This window comes from Mizuhopecten yessoensis, unplaced genomic scaffold (assembly GCF_002113885.1).
Source record: "Mizuhopecten yessoensis strain PY_sf001 unplaced genomic scaffold, ASM211388v2 scaffold10417, whole genome shotgun sequence".
NCBI classification, from domain to species: domain Eukaryota; kingdom Metazoa; phylum Mollusca; class Bivalvia; order Pectinida; family Pectinidae; genus Mizuhopecten; species Mizuhopecten yessoensis.
Window position 1 is genome coordinate 39,363 of NW_018408536.1, and position 6,341 is coordinate 45,703.

Below are 6,341 nucleotides of genomic sequence, written 5' to 3' on the forward strand. Positions count from 1 at the left end.
GACTACCAGAATGTGTACAACCAGAATGTGTAGGACTACCAGAATGTGTACAACCAGAATGAGTTGGACTACCAGAATGTGTACAACCAGAATGTGTAGGACTACCAGAATGTGTACAACCAGAATGTGTAGGACTACCAGAATGTGTTCAACCAGAATGTGTTGGACTACCAGAATGTGTTGGACTATAAGAATGTGTAGGACTACCTGAATGTATACAACCAGAATGTGTACAACCATAATGTGTAGGTCTACCTGAATGTATACAACCAGAATGTGTACAAACAGAATGTGTAGGACTACCAGAATGTGTACAACCAGAATGTGTACAACAGTAATGTGTACAACCAGAATTTGTAGAACAAACAGAATGTGTAGGACTACCAGAATGTGTACAACCAGAATATGTACAACCAGAATGTGTACAACCAGAATGTGTAGGACTACCAGAATGTGTACAACCAGAATGTGTAGGACTACCAGAATGTGTACAACCAGAATGTGTAGGACTACCAGAATGTGTACAACCAGAATGTGTAGGACTACCAGAATGTGTACAACCAGAATGTGTAGGACTACCAGAATGTGTACAACCAGAATGTGTAGGACTACCAGAATGTGTACAACCAGAATGTGTAGGACTACCAGAATGTGTACAACCAGAATGTGTAGGACTACCAGAATGTGTACAACCAGAATGTGTAGGACTACCAGAATGTGTACAACCAGAATGTGTAGGACTACCAGAATGTGTACAACCAGAATGTGTAGGACTACCAGAATGTGTACAACCAGAATGTGTAGGACTACCAGAATGTGTACAACCAGAATGTGTAGGACTACCAGAATGTGTACAACCAGAATGTGTAGGACTACCAGAATGTGTACAACCAGAATGTGTAGGACTACCAGAATGTGTACAACCAGAATGTGTACAACCAGAATGTGTACAACCAGAATGTGTAGGACTACCAGAATGTGTACAACCAGAATGTGTAGGACTACCAGAATGTGTACAACCAGAATGTGTACAACCAGAATGTGTACAACCAGAATGTGTAGAACCAGCAGAATGTGTACAACCAGAATGTGTACAACCAGAATGTGTACAACCAGAATGTGTACAACCAGAATGTGTACAACCAGAATGTGTACAACCAGAATGTGTACAACCAGAATGTGTACAACCAGAATGTGTACAACCAGAATGTGTACAACCAGAATGTGTAGGACCACCAGAATGTGTACAACTATAATGTGTACAACCATAATGTGTACAACCAGAATTTGTACAACCAGAATTTGTAAAACAACCAGAATGTGTACAACCAGAATGTGTAGGACTACCAGAATGTGGACAAGCAGAATGTGTACAACCATAATGTGTACAACCATAATGTGTACAACCAGAATGTGAACAACCAGAATGTGGAGGACTACCAGAATGTGAACAACCAGAATGTGTACAACTACCAGAATGTGAACAACCAGAATGTGTACAACTACCAGAATGTGAACAACCAGAATGTGTAGGACTACCAGAATGTGGACAACCAGAATGTGTACAACCATAATGTGTACAACCAGAATGTGTATAACCAGAATTTGTAGAACAACCAGAATGTGTACAACCAGAATGTGAACAACCAGAATGTGTAGGACTACCAGAATGTGAACAACCAGAATGTGAACAACCTGAATTTGTACATCCAGAATGTTTAGAACTACCAGAATGTGTACAACCAGAATGTGTACAACCAGAATTTGTAGGACTACCAGAATGTGTGCAACCAGAATGTGTGCAACCAGAATGTGTACAACCGCATGTGTACAACCAGAATGTTTAGAACTACCAGAATGTGAACAACCAGAATTTGTACATCCAGAATGTGTACAACCAGAATGTGTACAACCAGAATTTGTAGGACTACCAGAAGTTTTTGGACTACCAGAATGTGGACAACCAGAATGTGCACAACCAGAATGTGTACAACCAGAATCTGTAGAACTACCAGAATGTGTACAACCAGAATGTGTACAACCAGAATGTGTAGGACTACCAGAATGTGTACAACCATAATGTGTACAACCATAATGTGTGCTACCAGAATGTGTACAACCAGAATGTGTACAACCAGAAAGTATACAACAAGAATGTGTAGGACTACCAGAATTTGTAAAACCAGAATTTGTAGAACAACGAGAATGTGTACAACCATAATGTGTAGGACTACCAGAATATGTACAACCAGAATGTGTACAACCATAATGTGTAGGACTACCTGAATGTATACAACCAGAATGTGTAGAACAACCAGAATGTGTACAACCAGAATGTGTACAACCAGAATGTGTAAGACTACCAGAATGTGTACAACCAGAATGTGTAGAACAACCAGAATGTGTACAACCAGAATGTGTACAACCAGAATGTGTACAACCAGAATGTGTAGAACTACCAGAATGTGTACAACCAGAATGTGTAGGACTACCAGAATGTGTACAACCAGAATGTGTACGACCAGAATGTGTACAACCAGAATGTGTACAACCAGAATGTGTACAACCAGAATGTGTACAACTACCAGAATGTGAAGAACTACCAGAATGTGAAGAACTACCAGAACGTGTACAGCCAGAATGTGTAGGACTACCAGAATGTGTACAACCAGAATGTGTACAACCAGAATGTGTACAACCAGAATGTGAAGGACTACCAGAAGTTTTTGGACTACCAGAATGTGTACAACCAGAATGTGTACGACCAGAATTTGTAGAACTACCAGAATGTGTTCAACCAGAATATGTACAACCAGAATGTGTAGGACTACCAGAATGTGTACAACCAGAATGTGTAGAACAACCAGAATGTGTACAACCAGAATGTGTACAAACAGAAAGTGTACAACAAGAATGAGTAGGACTACCAGAATGTGTACAACCAGAATGTCGACTACCAGAATGTATACAACCAGAATGTGTAAAACCAGAACGTGTACAACCAGAATGTGTACAACCAGAATGTGTAGGACCACCAGAATGTGTACAACCAGAATGTGTACAACCAGAATGTGTACAACCAGAATGTGTAGGACTACCAGAATGTGTACAACCAGAATGTGGACTACCAGAATGTATACAACCAGAATGTGTAAAACCAGAATGTGTACAACCAGAATGTGTACAACCAGAATGTGTACATCCAGAATGTGTACAACCAGAATGTGTAAACCAGAATGTGTACTACCAGAATGAGTACAACCAGAATGTGTACAACCAGAAAGTGTACAACAAGAATGTGTAGGACTACCAGAATGTGTACAACCAGAATGTGTACAACCAAAATGTGTACAACCAGAATGTGTAAAACCAGAATGTGTACTACCAGAATGTGTACAACCAGAATGTGTACAACCAGAATGTTTAGAACTAACAGAATGTGTACAACCAGAATGTGTAGGACTATCACAATGTGTACAACCAGATTGTGTACAACCAGAATGTGTACAGCAAGAATCTGTAGCACTACCAGAATGTGTACAACCAGAATGCGTACAACCAGAATGTGTACAACCAGAATGTGTACAACCAGAATTTGCAGGACTATCAGAAGTTTTTGGACTACCAGAATGTGTACAACCAGAATGTGTACGACCAGAATTTGGAGAACTACCAGAATGTGTTCAACCAGAATATGTACAACCAGAATGTGTACAACCAGAATGTGTAGGACTACCAGAATGTGTACAACCAGAATGTGTACAACCAGAATGTGTAGAACTAACAGAATGTGTACAACCAGAATGTGTACAACTATATTGTGTACTACCAGAATGTGTACAACCAGAATGTGTACAACCAGAATGTGTACAACCAGAATGTGTACAACCAGAATCTGTAAACCAGAATGTGTAGGGCTAACAGAATGTGCAGGACTACCAGAATGTGCAGGAATATCAGAATGTGACAACCCGAATGTGTACAACCAGAATGTGTACAACCAGAATGTGTAGGACTACCAGAAAATGTACAACCAGAATGTGTAGGACTACCAGAATGTGTACAACCAGAATGTGTACAACCAGAATCCTTACAACCAGAATTTGTAGGGCTACCATAATGTGCAGGACTACCAGAATGTGTAGGAATATCAGAATGTGACAACCCGAATGTGTACAACCAGAATGTGTACAACCAGAATGTGTAGGACTACCAGAAGATGTACAACCAGAATGTGCACAACCAGAATGTGTACAACCAGAATGTGTACAACCAGAATGTGTAGGACTACCAGAATGTGTAGGACTACCAGAATGTGTACAACCAGAATGTGTAGGACTACCAGAATGTGTACAGCCAGAATGTGTACAACCAGAATGTGTACAACCAGAATGGACACACAAGTCCCCGAATATCGCAGTTAGTAGTTCATATCTCGTTGTTCACTGGTTACAAAGGTCCAAAACTCGTACAAATAAATGACGCCAGAACTCTACTTGATTTGCATGAAATCGTACAATCTGGTCGAAAAGTCTTCAGTTGTTGATGAAAACGTCGTTCACGGATCGTAAGGATGTTGCCTAATATCGTGTTAAAAAGAAGATTATCGTACTACTCTCATGTCAGTGTGGGAAATAATCCGAGCAGGAATCGGACAGTCGCCCAATTGATAAAAAAAAACCTATCGCAAACTCGTTGAGGTTTCGGCGAGTTATAACTCGCAGCACTCGTGGTACCTCCTAGCCCAAAATCGTGACAGTGTGACAGGGTCTTTAAGGTAATAGGATTGTGTCACCATTTCTCAGTAGAATTTCTTCAAATTTTGTAATTATATTGCTTTAAAGTAAAGAAAATTTTCTGCCACAAAAAAAATATAGGTTGTCAGAATTTTAAGGATTTTAAATTGAAATTTATGTAAAAAGGAGTGCATTTTGGAAAAAAAATGAAAAACACAATAATTTTACAAAATAATGTCAATAAAAATGATACTGACATATATTAGTATTGCATTAATGTATATCAATTTAATAAATGCTGAAATTGTGTAAAATTAATTCTCTAAACACGATATAAGAATTGACATTTTAAAATAAAACCATATACACAGAGTAATTGCAGGTAAGAGTTAACGTTATTGAAAAACTTCACAGTAGTGAAATAGGTAACCGGTTTCCTGAAGTACAGAAAAATGGACACATGTGACTCATTGATAAAAAAAAACCTGAATTATGCCTGAATTGCTTTGAAATACTTTAATGTTTAATATTAAACTGACGAATATTGTATGTTTATTATTGACAGAACAGTGTGTTCTCTCAATAATAAACATACAATATTCGTCAGTTTAATATTAAACATTAAAATTTGCGGAAATTGTGTCTCCCTACATTGGATTTTCAACTAGGGATGTACTTCCTGTTTCCGTTTATCAATACACTCCAATGACCTTAACAAAGCGGCAGGTAACGAACCGATGACCACGTGTTTCCGAGAACGGAACACAAGCAATAGATCCCTTGACCTGTAAGAATTACAGTAAAGTGGATACAAGTCCTGCAGCTAAGATGGTGGAGTGTGACGTTGCATAGAACTCTTCTGTACTGGATGTCTATGGAAAAGTGAGGAATACGGATTCCTATCCAAGACGACCTCGATGTGGTTCTGCGACCCATACAGAGTGTCAATGGAGAGAAATTGTCAAATGGAACAATTAATAGAAAGGAGGTGTGCAGAAAATATGGTAGGTTATGAAAATAGGAAAACCAAGTGAGAAGTCACCACCGCCAAAGAGCCAATGTAAACAGGAAACCACGACTGAAGTACTTACAGAAGAACTTAACGAAGAGGAGAAAAAACAATATAATTATCTTTGGGTTGGAAGATAAAAAGAAGCAAGACCAGATGAGGGCTAATTGGGGAATACAATGAAAATAACTGAAATAACAACTTGTAATGCTTCAAGTAAAATCGAATAAAAGTTCATCCATGGAACAGAAAAAAGTGACAATCAAAACCAAGCGTCAGAAATATAATCTAGAGACAATCTAATTTGCTTCTACACAAACTCGGGTAGTCATTTGAACAAATTTGATGGGCTAAGAGCAAGGTATCAAGACAAAAGAAATGGTACACATGTGTTAAGAATTATAGAAATTTACTCGAAGATTTACAGATTTTTGAGCTCTTTGTAAATGAAAATGATCCCAACAGACATCGTGGAGTTGGTGTCTATATCGTGGAGTTGGTGTCTATATCGTGGAGTTGGTGTCTATATCGTGGATTTGGTATCTATATCGTGGAGTTGGTATCTATATCGTGGAGTTGGTGTCTTTATCTTGGAG